Source organism: Cavia porcellus, unplaced genomic scaffold (genome assembly GCF_034190915.1).
Source record: "Cavia porcellus strain 051 isolate PalLab524CR breed Dunkin Hartley unplaced genomic scaffold, mCavPor4.1 scaffold_4, whole genome shotgun sequence".
NCBI classification, from domain to species: Eukaryota; Metazoa; Chordata; class Mammalia; order Rodentia; family Caviidae; genus Cavia; species Cavia porcellus.
In genome coordinates, this window is record NW_026947487.1 from 49,440,055 (window position 1) to 49,457,043 (window position 16,989).

Here is a 16,989-nt window from a genome sequence, read left to right on the forward strand (position 1 = left end):
GCAGGTCTGTTTCACATCATCTTGTGGGAAAAGCAGTACCATGGTTTTTGTTTCTCATTTCTCCACCATGAAGAATAACTGGACTTTCAATTATCTCGAAGGAAGGCAAACTCATTGCCTGGTTCTCCAAGCTTACTCAGCTAACTGTGGAGCATTTTGGTGCAGCTGCTGAAATGTTATGGCAGAACACGGCCATGTGTCTTTACTTTGGGTCTAATGTATCACAGATGCACGCAACGGCTCTGTCTTTTTTCCAAGGCATTTGTTTTTCTGCTCTCTCTCCCACCTGCTCTTGGAAGGAAAGGGATGCCTATAATGGTTTTATAATATAAGTATTAAAATAAAGAACACAGAGATAAAATAATTATGTCTTACTCCCACTTTTAGCCATGACTTTCTTCCATTCATTCATTCATTCCTCAATATTCTTGGCAATTAATTCATTGAAATCACACTTGCTGAAATACAAATATATATATATATATATATATATATATATATATATATATATAAATTGAAAACATTTCATTGGTTCCAACTAATAAGGGAATAGTATTAATAAACGATATTAATATTCATAGAGATGGAAGAAGGGAATAAAGTTTTGAAAACCTGGTTGTACTGGGGATATTTAGACTTACAGAAATCTATTTCCAAGAATGAGAGTGAGGCATATGGAGTGGAAATTCCATAATTTTAAACAAATTAAAAGTTTTGAAAAAGCCATGAACGTAAAATGGAACCTAATAAAGTCAAATTCTAGTGAGAATGTGCTCTCTCCTGCTCAGTTCCAATTTGTCACTAAATTATTCAAGACTCTCTGTGACGTTTACCTTAAAGCATTTGCTGGAAATGTTCCTACAGCTTGTACACAAATCAGATTTATAAATGAGGAGCAATGGCTTTACCTGGCTGGCACATACTTGATGGAATAAGCATGAAAATGTTTGATTATTGATTGGAAGAGAAGTTTTGTGATGAGTTCTCAAGGCGAGGGAAAACAGAATGAGAAACACAGCCGAGTGCTATACCCCATACAATCAGCTGGTGTTGAACTCAGAGAGATGCTAGGCTACAGCATCTGAAAATGTTATTTTCTTGAGATTATTTCTGGAACTTTGCAACAAACATTTATTTAACACATCAGCTGGAATTGGGTTCTGTGGGGATTCTGAGAAGGCCAATCTTATAATTTCACAAAAAACATAGCACTACTGTGCTCTTTCCGATCAGAACTGATTTGTGGTACACAGTGCCATCACTTTGTACTTGGTCATGCTGGTCGGGACTGCAGGAGTCTTGGGCCTGGACAGACTGTATTTTTGCTGTGGTCATATTGAAGCAGGATGCAGAGCAGGAGAGAGAGAACAAAAGGTGTATACGTGGCTACATCTGACGCCAGAATCTGGGATCACACACATACATTGCAGAATATATCTCAAATTTAGAATAAGATGTGCCATTGGATTCAGCCCTTGGACAACTATGTTTTGGAATGCTACAAAAATACTGTAGAACAGTAACTCACATGTCTTATTTTTTGTTGAAACAAAGAGATTTTCAGAGGTCTTAGTTTGAAATAATGAACCATAAACAACAATGAAAATAAGCCTCAGCACCAAACTTGTTGTAACGTATTTGTATCTCTATTAATAATACACGAGCAAAGGCCCACAGGTATTGACACTAGATGGGAGAGATTTATCAGTTGCCAGAAAATCTACTCTGAGAAATTACCCCTCAGCAACGGTTAAGCTGTATGTTGTGTTTCCAGGGTGACAGAATAAGTGAACCTTGGTCATATGCAATAAGCCCTCCAATTCTCTCTTCAGGGAATTGCTGTAATTCAATCCACAGTTTTTTTGTGAAGAAAATGTGATGATGATAAATAAAATAATTCATGTATAGGTCAAATATTGGTAAGAGTCTTGCTTCATAGAGTTATGTATTTATTTTGCTGCTTCTGAAGGATTTAAACTGGTGATAAAAAATCAAAATAAAGTCTATGAGACAGAAAATAGTAGTCTTGCCTGGATGCTTTTATGAATGGCTGTGTGTATGCTGTTAAGAGACATAAGAGCAAGTTCTGATAATGTCAGAGAGAGAGAGAGAGAGAGAGAGAGAGAGAGAGAGAGAGAGAGAGAGAGAGAGATAGGGAGATCAGTACCCAGTGTGACAAACCCCCAGTAGTTTTCAGCCAGCTTCAATGATTGTGAAATTGTGGACAATTTTGCTTCAGCTCTAGCTACCTCCTACCTCCGGGTATTTTGGAAGCAATTCCAGACATCTAATCGTATTTGAAGATACAGATAATGGGAAGTTTCTACAGTGATGCAGGCATGAGAATTGTTGAAATAAGAAGAAATTGGCAGACACTTGGGAAAAGGAAGGAATCAGGGCCCAGCCGTGGAGAGTGCCTGGAAGGCTTCTAGATCACAGGGCAATGCTGAAAATACCTGCCCTGGGGAGCGCCAGTGCTCTGCAGAGGCACCTTCAGCTATGTCTGTGAAATCCAGACCTTCTGTGGTGAAAAAGGATTTTGCGTCCCACCAACAATTACTTAAGGTGACTGAGTCCCAAATAGCCTGGGGGTGTAAGGACAAGTAAACCTTATTTGTGATAACTGTCATCTTCTAGACTGCAAGAGCTGTCCGACCTGACCTCGCTCCTTCAGAGGGACAGGCAGTACCACACTCCAATAGACAGAGACCGCAAGTGACCCTCAGTCAGTAGCTTATGGAGGTGAGCCAGTACCCCAAGCTAGTGCTGCTTGCATTGGTAGCAACCACAGGACAACATTGCTCCTGAAATTCTCTTTCTTACACTTAGGTCAAGATGAACTTCAGTGCAAGGGAGGATTTTTGCCTTTTATTATTTCTGACACAAAGTTGAGTGTTCTACAACAGGAAATATTTGACACTGTAATTCAAAATGACAAAAGGAAGTCAGCTGTGAGATCCACTTGAATAAAGGACCTCCCTTGGACCTGAGCATCCGGACATCACTGAGGGTGTCTCACCCTGTGAGGTGCTTAGGGGAGATCAAGGTGGGACAAATAGGTCTTCACAGCAGGTTAAATACACATAGCTCTGGGAACAGAGACTATGCTCACACTGGGCCTTAGGGAAGCTACATATTGATCTTTTAAAGCATCTGTTTCCTGCTTTTCAGGGTACTCAAAACACATGAAAAACTGTTTAAGACTTAGCACCACTTGAAGAGAATGAGGAACTAGTATTTTTAAGAATATTGCTTATTTTTAAGAATTTGATCATGAGCATGAAACTCACAAATAAGAATAGGATATCAAAGTTAATGGAAACATAAACATTTTTCTATGTGCAACAAATATGAAAACAACCCAAAGAGAACTTAACATAAAAATACTTAAACTCCTGATCATGAAAGTGAAATGATATTAAAAGATATTGATGCACTGCAGATGATTCTAAAGGGACACAGTAATTCAGATGATCATTGCACTGTTTTTACAGTGTTTAGATGAAATCTCCAAAATTCAGTCACCAGTTTAAATTCAGGATTTAGTTTCAAAAGATATAGGAGGAAACCAGTGAAGCAGTAGCAGTGGATTCATGAATGGCATCCTGAATGAATAATGTGTTTCCAGGGAGCCCTTTAGAGAGACGTACCGTGTGTTCTATCCAAAACTTGACTAGAAAGAAAGCTTCTAGTTTTCTAAAGAAAAATTGAGGCTGGGAGTCTAGCTCAGTGACACAAGCTCCTACCTGACAAGGGCAAGGTCATCAGTTTGATCTCCAGTACAAAAAAAAAAAAAAAAAAAAAAAAAAAAAAAAAAAAAAACAAGACAAACAAAAACAAAAACAAAAAAATTACACTGAAAAGGAAAAACGGTAAAAGAGAACGTAGTGAAGAGCTTGAGTGTGATATGGTTTGCCATTGACCTCCGATGATGATACAGTGTTAAAAAATTGGTAATTCTAGTAAAGCTGATGTGGCAGTGGTGGCAGAAACAATAAAATTAGGGAAATGTATACAATGTAACATCTGTTTATTATAACTAGCTTTAAACTCCAGGCTATGTCATATATTTTAAATTTAGTTACATTACTCCATAAATATTAGTCAGTTCTATTTAAACACTGACTTTTTACAAAATGAAGACCTCGTCCATTTAGCATTGCTTCTATATCATGTTACTGAGCATCTTAAGGGCAATCGTTCATGATGAATTGAGCATAATACATATATTTTTGGAGTGGGAAGAGATTGTTCTCTGTCCACTGAATTTTACTCCTTTTCATTCTGAGAATACAAGGGGAACATCTTTGAAATTGAAGACACACATTGGGTTGTTTCTAGCTGTGATCTCACATGAGATTCCACGTGATTTTCATAAGTTTTAGTGGTATAAACATACAGTGTTCATATTTGATACATTCTGTTGGGATCAGGATCAATTCATTTGAGATATATCCCCAGAATCCCTGCTAACAAGTGGAGACACATAGCTGCCACAGCCTATAATCCTAGAGCAGTTACCTACAACAGAAGCCAGACAATCTTTTAGATTGAATGGTCCAGAGTCAAAATGTATTCTGGACTTATTATCTGAAATACTGGAAGAAACTATAGTCTCATAATGATCCAAATGTATCTTAATGTCCTTAAATATATATCATGATTATTCTATTGATAAAAATACAGAGGAAATATGTATTTGCGTTTTTGTTATCATAAATTTAAATTTTAATATGCTTTGCTGTATTCCATGTGGAAAAAAATGCAGGATTTATACTGCACACTGAAAAAGTTTTTGTGCAGAGGATTCGTGCCTTGGAAAATTCTCATCAAAGCTCTCATATTTCTCCTTTATTTTGTGGGTCTTTGAGGAGAAACCCAGCTACTGAGCTCATCCATGTACAAGAGTGATGCTTGGCTATCTTGTCATCTATAAATCTGCTCTAATCGTGCTTCTAAATAATACACTCTGTGGAATTATCAGGAGTAAGTAATGGAAACAAGTTCGACTCACTTTATTACCTCCTTTTGTAAAATATGGTACTATTGATTTGGGATACCGCACAATAGTGAACTCTGTCTTCACAAAACTCTCAATCCCTTTGCTTATCAAAAAAAAAAAAAAAAAAAAAAGTGATTTTGACATGAGCCTGTCTCCTATGTTCTCTTTTTAAAGACATATAGTTAGTAAGAAACAAAATGATGAAGATGAAGAATAGGAGAAGCAGAAAAGCAGAAAAATAAAGAAGTTTCAATATAGACAAAATAAAAGTGGGTTCAATTTTGGTTTTTTTATTTAAGGAGAAAAGAAAAAAAACAGTGAAGGGGTACAAGTTATACAGATTTACAGAAGAAAAAAATGTGCAGTAGGAAATCACTAGTTAATGGATTACATATTGCCATCTTAGAAATAATTGTTCAAGTCACAAAATTAAAGCTTGTAAAGTGGACATTCCAACAATGATACTGCAAACAGTTCTGTTCAATGATCCAATAAAACTCTGTGATATCAAATTTTAACAGAACAAAATTCTCCTGAGGCTGCCCTTAATGTAAGGTACATTCACCTCACAGTCAGTTCAGAGAATTTTATCAGTGAAATGATCAGAAGAATGTAATCTTGCATCATCCTATAGTCTGTTCCCAGCGGCCTGTGGCCCAGGGAGAGTCTATTGAAATATGAACTCTGATGTAAATGCAGGAGGAATTTTGTTGATCCTATTATCACAGAAAAGTTTATTTTAAAGCTGATATGGCATCTTACTCAATCAGAAGAAATGATCTTTTATCTTAATAAGGATTTCTGGTGTGAATACTTTATTAAGTCAAGGGATAAATGAAATCTATAAATGCCATCTCCATTATGTATAACACGTGACAAAGGTAACCCAAAGATCGTTCATTGTGTTTTCACATTTAAACAGTATATTTACTCTTTTTCTCACGTAGCTGAAAGATTCATTCATCCTCTGATTAAGTTGTTGTCTAGTGGCCCAGTCTCCCAGCACGTGGGCTATGCTGGTCGTTCTCAGTGGGTGTGAATATGACCTGATCCCAGCCTATTGCCTGAGGGAGGGTTGAGGGACTCTGGCTGACTACACAGCCCCAAGGGAACACCAGGTTTTAAATGTTTTGTAACTTCACACAGGCAATGACAATGTCCACGAAAAATAAATTTTATTAAAATTAAAGGTGTTTTCCTAAGTTACAACAAGAGGGTTACACAGATGGCCATGTGCCCGGTTCCTTCCATGTATCCACCCCTGATCTGTGATGTGTGTGTTCGTATACATGTGCATACACAACTACATTACTGTAACACACATTCATTTGGTCACTGCAGTTTTCCAAACAATTCCCTTGTAGTAACTAAGAGGACTTTACTTAATAGTTTGGGGTTGTAAAGGCATTTCTCATTTTGGGATGATTTTAATTGATTTCAAAGAGATGCAGTAGACCAAGGAGTGAGTAGGTGTAAGACAGCAAAGATAATCCAGTGTTTGTGGGGTTATAATCCTGTTTGAAGTTGGGAAAGAAAGGCACCTTCTTTACATCAGTGTCTGTGTTACCACATCTCCTTTTGTGGTGCACATTGCTTCCCGTCACCTTTACAATGCCCTGGCCCTTAACCAGCTTGGCCCAGACTATTTGCAAAGGTGAGGATTTCTTCTGAGCCTGTTGCCCTTGGCTTCACTGACAGAGAAGCACTAGAACACACAGGTTATGGGAGCAGAAGTCACCCTGAACAGGAGGACCAAAGGCAGTGTCACCCCACCTTTCCAGCCATGTCCTTTACCTGCCTCCTGGGTGACACAGGAGATGCAACGCTGCCTTTCCACTGTGTGTGTGAAGGACTTACTGTCTTTAAAGACCTCTCAGGACATGCACAAATGAGAGGTGCTTCCCCTTGTTTATTTTCACCAAGTGCAGAGAGAAAATTATTCCCTAGATATTGAATTCACTTTGCTTTTACATAATATCATATATGGGAGAGATTTTAGAACATGGAAACTATAAGTACAAAATTCCCAACAAAGCTAGATTAACATTAGTCTTTCATCCTCCTGTGACACATATTTCAATTCTGGGGACCCCTTTGTATTCACACAGAGGCACTTTCCTTGCAGTGGGATCACAGGAAACATTCAGTACTAATCTTGATAGGCCCCAAGAAATTGAAATGTTAGAACCCTACCTGTAACTGTGCAAACAAAACTTTGTTTTGTTTTTTCAAATTTGATTTTAATTTGCCTTGCTTTTTCTAAGTATAGATTAGTTCATTTTATTTTTAATGTTTTTAAGAAGAAGAATTTTTCATTAGTATGAGTTTGCAGTACCTAATGATTACATTCAATTTTGGGAATTAGTCCATGGGCATAACATCCTAATTATGCTTTCATTCTCTTCTCCTCACTCCTCTCTATCTGATGAGTTTAAATGTTTATAGTTTCATGTATTGGCTCCCATACATGACATTAGTGTATCCTGTTCACATATTTGGATATCAGCCACATTCTCCTCTTGCCTGGGTATTCTCTGTGAATCACAAATTACTCCTGAGTCACTAGGATCAGATGAGTTCTTGTTGCAAATAATTTTAATATATTATTTAATCATAACAATTGCATGAGCAGGGGATAATTAAAACCATATTCCAGGTGAGGAAACAGAGACTACAGCTGAATTCAAAAGTCTGCCAGGGGAGCTGCCAACATGAAGACTTGGCATGGCTGAAACGATTCTTTTCTTGTTTTGAATTTTCTTTTTTTTTTTTATTTTGCGTTTCACAAATAGGAATCAACAATTTTAGTGAGAAAAGCTAATTATATACTTTTTATGACAGTTAATTCAATAGTAGCAATGAACTTCAAAAACATTTAGTAAGTTCTGACAAAGCACCTGATGTGTTGAGATTATAAATATGTAGTTATAAAAGAAACATCACTATCACCACATAACTTAAATTCTTCTTGTGTAAGACAAATGATAAAAAAGCAAAACTGTGGTATAGTAGATGGTACATGGACAGAAAATAAATAAGCGGAAATAGGTCCTGAGGATTGGGGCATCTTATCCTGTACTGAATTGATAATATAACTAAAGGAATACAGGAAACAAAGCAATAAAAGAAATAAGCTATATTTAAAAGGTCATTTTATTTTGTAGATAAAAGGAAAAAAAATATTTAAGCTCACAAAGGGCTCTGTGTAAGTGCAGTCTGTGTTTGCAGAGCAACATAAGGAGAGAATGGATGGAAATCAGGTTCCACGAGGAGTGGAAATTCTCTGTGTGAGGACCAGGAAGCCCTCTGTGTTTACTCCTGCACTTTCTTTGAGCGAGCTGGGGAGTTACTAGAAGTCTGTGCATGGAGGAGTGATATGATGTTCTTATTTGGAAAGAATAGCTGGAAGTGCCTTGTTGAGAGCTTACTGCTGGAACAAACAATAAAAGCAGGATGAAGAAGCAGGATGCTATTTCAATAACATCTGTAAGAAGTGACAGTTTTCTGGACCAAGCGAAGACTGTCAGGGAGGTGGGAAAGGCAGTGAGTAATCAAGGAGGCAAATGCTGGAAGGGTTATCCGCGTGGATTTTAAAATCACACACAGTCACGTTAGCAACAAGAGTGCAGAATGAGCCAGAGATCTGGGTAACAAGGTTCAAGCAGAGGAGGGAAGTCAGCCGGGGACAGCAGGTGATTGCTGAGAGGAACCGAGGAACTCCCTGGAGAAGCACCCCACACGCAGGAAGCCCACACGCTGGAGCCTGCCTTCTGAGGTCTCTAGTGCAGTTTCACCCTGCTCTTCTCTCCCTGAACTCTATTTTTCAGCCCACTTTCTTTCTGGTGAAATTTCTATACAAATATCCTGCAATTTCACTCTCTTTGGTTTAACCTAAGATGATATCTGCCTCCCCCAGTAATGTTTTACTTTCTTAATGTAGTTTTCTTCACCTGGGCTTCCTCCTCATCTATTATACTTGTTTTCATTTTGGTCAGGAGGCTTTTCTCTGTACAAGCTCTTCTCACTGCAAACGTTCTTGCCTTCAATTTCTTAATTACTGTGTAGGTTATGATAAATCTGAGTGTGCTAGTGGGGAAGAAACTACTGTTGTTGCTTTAAGGAGTAATATACAACTTACATTTTTGTTTTATTTTTCAAGACAGGATCTCACTACATATTTCAGGTTACTTTCAACTCACTATGTAGTCCAGATTGGCCTTGAAGTTGCAGCAATCCTTCTGCCTCAGCCTTCTGAATGCTAGAATTACAGGCATGTGCTGCCACACTGAGCCTTTAATTTAAATTTCCTTTGTTTCTTTTCACTCAAGTCCTGATTCCCTTAATATCCACAAAAGTCTACTTATATTACAAATTCAAACGTGTAGCAGTCTCTTCCAGTTCATTCCAGGGGACCTAAACTTAGTATTTCCTTGTGTTTTACTTTTCCCTTGACTTTTCCCATCAGTTCCAAAATCTGACTTTTATTCAACATAAGGTTTTAGAACTTAACCCAATTGTCTTTAGTTGACTCTTGGTAAAATACTGTACCTTTTCTTTTACATGTATAGTAAAATATACAAAGTGAAAAGTATCTGGTCAATTTTCCTTTTCTAATTTTGCTCTGTAACCTGGGACAGTTTTCTTCAGATCCTTCCTGTGGGTATTCAGTGCACGCTGAGAGTTTGAAGCACTGTGAAGATTAAACTTGCGGTGGGGAGATTGTGTCCCAGATCTGCGCTGTACACTGAGTCACTTCCACTGATCACCTGATCTCTCCACCTTGGTTTCTCAACCCACCTGGCCATTCGGAGAAAGAGTATCAAATGAATAGCATTGTGAGGGCATTGAAGGAGTGGACAGAGGTATCAAGAACCACTCAGGACGGAGCAGTGTGTATTAGGTAACAAAGATGCGTAACATACTACTTAGAGTGCTTTTATTTTTGCATCCATTCACATATATATTCATCCATATGTCTCTTCAATATTGGCTGAATAAAATGAATCCAGGAATGCAGTATGAGTTTAATAATTGCCTGTCATGTTTGTCAGCGTTATTCACTGATTATTTTTGATGTTCTGAGACTGTGCTTTCTGGTTATCTTTCCAGAGAGAGAGAAGCACAGGTCACATTCTGGCCAGTGATCCACTGGTAACACATGATATTGCAACATTCACTTTCCAACTGAAGAGCTTTTATTCTGATTTTGATTTTCCAATTTTTAATGTTGAACAATGACTGGGTTTGCCAGGATCCTATAGTGACTGTCATAGTGGACTCTCCTAGGCCCTGCCCCAAGTGGACACTAACTTTGTCAGCTAATTAGGTCTTGGATTTTTTTTCTCATGATTCTAATCAAAAGCTCTTGTGGGGAGCCATACCTCTGCTAAATCAGTGGTTACACACAGAAAAAAAAGAGTCTTCCCAAAATGATACATTTAATGCAACAGAGAGGGGGTCTCCATGGTAAGAAAGAAGCATGCAAGAAGTTGCTGTAGCAGAGATGAAATCTGCAAGGTGCATGCACATTATGCTTTGAAAAGCCACAGTCACTTACACTCAAATTGCTCATTTAAAACCCATAGCAGAATGAGTTTGGGAAAATGTGCAAACCAAGCCTTCATACAGCCTTCATTGAATGTTAAGGAGTATAAATAGTGCAAAATAATACAGAACTCAAGAGAATTAGGGAGCGAGGTATGTAAACAGAGCTTTGCAAACACAGTGAACATCAGAGATCAGTCCTGTGCCTCCCAGGGTCAGGATCCTGTGTTACCGAGTTTTTTCTTCTGCTCCATTTCATGTCTGTGTGAACTCACACATTCCAAGGAATCCAGTTGCACTTTCAAACCTGTCTTCCCTTTTCAAAATGTTTTAAATGCAAAACTTTACACATAATAAAAAACTATTTTGTAGTGACACATATTTAAAGTTAGGATACTGCTGAAGATTCAAAGACCACACATATAACATCTCCTTTATTACACACACTCACAACCACACACACACACATGCAAAACAAATCTTCACTGCTTATTATCTTAGGTTGTCACTGGACAATGTTTTGCCTCATGAATCAATTGCATGTCATTTCAGATATGTTTGTTTCTGGCTCGAGAACTAATAGATGTTTATTTTTGAATAAATTCAAATTACTTTACCCTTATTTCAAAATTGCTTTATAGTAGAAGGATCTATTTTTATATTGAGTCAACTCAGTAACACTTTTTTAATCAATGTGGGGAAATATTGCCTTCTTTCTTTTAATTGTGGCTTTGAAGACAACTGTAAGCAATTATATCCTAACACCCATGAGCTTCCTATCAGGTCAGGTATATTAAGTAAAATGAAAGCTTTTTTCCCTAAAGACATATGAAAACCATACGCCCGGAGAAAATCAGAAGTCTTCAAAGAAAGAACCAACTTCATTCAGTGCGGTACATAAATGTTGTTTACTTCTTTGGTAAATCATACAGACTTGGTGATTTCTTTCTGAGTTCAATCTATGCCATTGTTAGTATGATTTTCCAGAAAACCCTGCCTGGTGATTCTTACTACATCAATGAAAGATAATAACACCACACTTCCGGACAGAAAACTTCAGTCCTATTTCTACATCTGCACTACTGAGTTGAGTGGATACACATTCATCAACACTTTACGAACTTCTTTTTCTCTAAAATAAGAATATAGATTTGGTAATTGTTTAGAACACGTTAAAAAGTCACTCAAGGAGCTTGTATTCAGTGTGTAAGTAGCTTTATTTTGAAAGGACTTATGAGCTCTGTGTCATATCTATTCTGGCAGAATCCAGAAGATTTGATCCAGTCTCCTCTTGATTAGATTTCTACCACAAAAATGAATTTCCCCATGGTATTTTTGCCATCCTGACTAAGGAACATCTTTACATTCACACATTGAAGAACAAGATGATGAGCTACTCAATGAGGACTGAGATCACATGGATCACATTAGCAAGCCAGGCCCAAAGACAGGCTTGAGCTAGCCCTGAGGGTGCCAAAAACCCAAGATGTAGTGTGGTCACTGTTCTCAGAGACGTCAGCTTCCAGAAGCAGTCAGAGGCTGGCATCAGAAGCTCAGAAGTCCTTTATTTTTCATTGCACATATTCATAACCAACCACATCAAACTGCATATTCATTGCACGTATTCATAACCAACTGCATCAAAAACTGCATATAACTTGCAGTGTTTAGTTAGGTTTGGTGATTCCCTAATTCGCGATTGCATTTTTCACTCAGGTTGCTCATTTTCCCCTTGTACTAGTTAAAATAAAGGGTTAGATAAATGAATAGGTGAATATAAAAGAGAAGAGTTGAAATAACACCATGAAGTAATTTTTGCTTTTCAATCACTCTTCTCCCTTTTCTCCTTTCACATTCTGTCTATTAATGCCTCAAAAGGCTGGAGCACACGGACATTCCCTTGATAGCTATGCATCAATTCACATGAAAATTATCCGAGTAAACATGTGAAGAGACTAGAAAGACTATAAAATCCTTAAAAGGTGAAGCAAATCAGAGCTTCACTTCCTAGGTGAGGTATAATTTCCATACCCTTAAGTGCTAATTAGACATCTGATAATTATTAATTTTAGAAAGAAGTCTTAAAATACATTCAAGGGTTATAAACAAATTGCAAATGTGTTTCTTTATACAAATTTACCAATGCATAACAATATTTAAATGTCCAATATGTCTATTCAGATTGTTGAGAGATCTTTTTAACATGTTTGATTATATATTTATAATGAGATATTTTTGCATTATGTCAAAAGATGTTGATTAATATTGCACCTCTAGACCCATATAGCCAGATTCTATTCCAGCAATTACACTTACAGTAAGACATTCATTAATTTGAGTGAATTAAAGATTAATTAGCTTTACATTCCCTGAAGGCCACAGATTTGGAAAGGTTTTATAGTTGCAATCCATGGTTACTAAGAAACTGGCTTTCTTTAAGGAAGAAACCAGATCCACTGATGATAAGCAAATGTGATTTACCCCAAGTCAACTACACTATTGTTGCGTATTTACATTTAGGGAAAAATATTTTTTTCTAAATTTAATCATGATTGAATTCATTAAAAATATCAGGGATGAGGATTGTATGTTCATAATGGAAAATTAAGATTCTCACACACTGTCATAAATTCACTGTATAACCCTGCCCTGTCACCTGTAATCTTCCTGTGTGTTCTTTCCTGTGTGAAGTGGAACACAGAAGCACACTGCTTACCAGAGCAAAGATGAGAATACATTAACATTTGGAGCGTGTGTCTAGATCTCTTGTAAAATGTTTCTACTATGCAAAAATGTCACTCTTCTCACTCCAATATCTCCCTCATTTTTGTAAATTTAACATCTTCCTTTTGTATGGGAATTTTGATGACATTATACTTATCAATATCATGACAAAAGTTTCTTTTGTCTACTCTTTCTTCATAAAATGTGTCAACTTATTTTATCTGATAGTGCATATTTGCCTTTTTAATTTGGCAGAAGGAGGTTCTGGTTTTGCCAATACTGATGTTTCATGGTAGATAATTCTTTGTTACAAAGGGCTGAACTGTAGAATGCTCAGGTGCATCCCTGCCCTTTACTTAGTCACAGGGATAAAAATGTGTTTCCATATATTAGCCAGCTGCCTCCTGGGTGTTTGTAGATCTTTTAGGTTTTATGTTTTTATATTCTTAGTGTTTTGAGATACGATTTTCTTTGAAAACGTAAAGAAATCTACAAACATCATAATAAAAGAATAACTTCTCTTTTCAAACAAAAAATCAGAGAATGAAGAGAAACATTGTATAATATTTGTCTTGTTCCACAAATTTACATACTTTCTTCATGACTAAGCATATTTCTAATAAAATTAAAGACATAAAAGTACTTGATCACATTTCTCTGTTTCACACCCCTGTGCCAGTAGGAAAATCTATTAAAACTTGGTGAATGCTTCCATCAGTATCAAAGAGAAGGTCTCACCATGTTGATCTTACAGTGAGCTATGGCTTTCAAAGAACCATTGAGAAAACAAAATCTTTACAGTTCTTAGTAACAATGTATTCATAATTTTATAGTAAAAATGTTCAGAAGAACCACCTCACTGAAGTGACATTATAAAGTTCAGTCCTGTAAACACAGCCACACATGCCAGCACATACATTTTATTATTCCCAAGCAATTAGATCTCTGAGTAGCAGAAACTGTAATTGTCTATGGAGATTCCAGCCACAGATGACTTTATCTTTTCCATCTCGCCATCTATCTTCTCATTAATGTTCATCCCTCAGTGCTAATGGTCATATATTTCCATGTCTAGATCATTTCTTCTTTGAAAATGATTCTACTACAGGCATTGTGAGGAAGTTCTCCACACTTGTGAGTTCCTGTTTATGCCATCCATTTCTATTCCTTGTTTTCTCCACCCTTCCACTCTAATACTCTTCTGTCTATGTATGCCAATTCTACACATCCTGAGGACCTAGATAAAGCCTGACGTTAGTTTTGAGGGCTGACTTTAGTCCTCATTTACATTCCTTGCTAGTTAAACTAAGTTTGGAAGCAACAATATCCCATTTTTCCCATTATAAGTCTCTATATCCACATTATTTCTCAGTACTTCACTGCCTTATTTTGTCTTAGATCACTAAAGTTGATTCTTAGTGAAATCAATCTCTATTAAAATGTTATGTTGATAGATATTAATATTAAATATGTAGTATTTGATAATTTTCTTTTCTTCAAGGTAGTTTTTCTTTATTCAAAATTGTGGTGGTTGGTATTGAATCCAAACCCTCAAACATAGTAGATAATGACAACTACAATCAAACTAATTAACATATTCACCATCTCACATCACTACCACTTTTGTAGTGTGAACATTTAAAATTTAATTGAACAATTATAAAGAATTCTATGCATTATGATCAACTATAGTCATCATGCTGTACAATGGATCTCCAGAACTCATACATTCTAAGTGAAATATTGTGTAAATTGACCAACTTATTCTGTCCTCCACCAGCACTTAATATCTGTCCTACTTTTTGCTTCTATACTTAGATGTTTTTAGATTACATATGTAAATGAGCACATGTGATGGAATTTATACCTGTCTTATTTCAGCTGGAAATTCTTTCAGATTAATCTACATTGTTTCAAAGGACAAGATTTGATTATTTCTCAAGGCTTAATAATTTCTACTGTGTATACACTGTTTTTTTATGGCTATCTGGAATGATTTCACATTTTGACTCTGTTAATAATGTTGCACTAAATGTAGGAATGTGGATATCTCTTCAGCACACTAACATCATTTCCTTTCAATTTATATTCAGTAGATCAACTGATGAACAAGCAATGGTCCTATTTTCAAATTCTTGAACAATTTCTCTACTGTTTTCCAGAATATCTATTCCAGTGTTTACTCCCACCAACAGTGTACCAGTGATCTTTGTCACTACATTTATACATAATCTTAGACTTATCTTTGCTAACGGCTATCTTGGTAGCCACACTCTCTAGGCCAGTAAAGTGAAAGGTGACATCTCACTGTAGCTCTCATTTGCATTTCTCTGATGATTAGTGGTGGTCCATGCAATTTTGCATACCTGCTGACTAGGCATATGTCTTTTTTTAGGAGAAAATATTCCATGCAGTTTTCCTAAAAATGGTATTTTGCCCATTTTAAAATCACCGTGATTTTTATTTCCTTATTTTGAGCTTGTATTCTTTAAGTTATGGAAATTAATCCCTATCAGATGTGTTGTTTGCAAGTATTTTCTCCTATTTCTTACGTTGCCTGTATTCTGCTGTTTTTTTTTTTTTTTTGCAAAGAGACAATTCTTCTTGTTTATTTTTCATTGTTTTTTTTTTTTGATTGTCATTACCTATCATCACCCAGCTTAATGTCAACAAGGTATTCCCTAAGATTTCTTTTAGTGTTTTTGAGCCTTTAATTCACAGTCTTTTGAATTTTTTACAGAATGTGAATAAAATTCATTCTTTTGCATTCAGATGTTCAGTTTTCCAAGCTTGATTTAATAAAGATAATGTCAATCTATTTTAAATACTTCAATTTACTTCTAGATTTTCTTTTGCATTTCACTGGTTCATATTTTATAGTGTCATGCTGTTCTAAATATTATAGCTCTGCAGTAGGCTTTGAAATCAGACAGTGTTTCCTCATTTTTTTTCTTTATTAACTCAAAGAGTATTTATGCTATTTGTGTTCATTTTCATTCCAAGTATGTTTCAGAGATTTTTTTTTTCAATTTTGTGAAAAAATGGCATTGGAGTTTTGATAAATTTTGAATCAAATCTATATATTGTTCTTTATAGTATTTAAAATTTTTTATTTCTTCTAACACAGGAAAGTAAAATATCTATTTATTAGCTTATTCAATTACTTTTGTCAGTGTTTATAGTTTTCCATGTATGGTTCTAGCTTTCTTGCTTAAAATTATTCTTAAGGGTTATTTTGAACACTAATGCAAGGAGTACTCTAGAGTGTTCCATGTGCACAAATAACATTTATAGAATCAATAAAGAATATTTGTTCAACACAATAGATGCAGAAAAAGGATTTGATAAAATTCAACATTCTTAATGATTAAAAACAATGTGTTAGATATATAAGGAAATTATTTCACCAAGATACAGACAATATAGGGCAGAGCCTCTATTATTATAGTAGGTATTGAAAAAATTAAACTTTTCATTTAAGACTAAAAACAAGACACTGTGTCACTATTTCATACTTTCCTGGAGCACAAATTCAGCAAGAAAAAGAAAGATTAGTGCATAAGTTAGAAAGTTGTAAAATAAACTCAACTTGAAGACAATATGATTTTTTGGTTGAGGATTGCACATCCCCAGAAATGTAGTTAATAACTGAATTTAATACATTTGCAAGGTATAAAATAATGCAAAGTTAGTACTGAGTTTATACACAAAAAACTAAC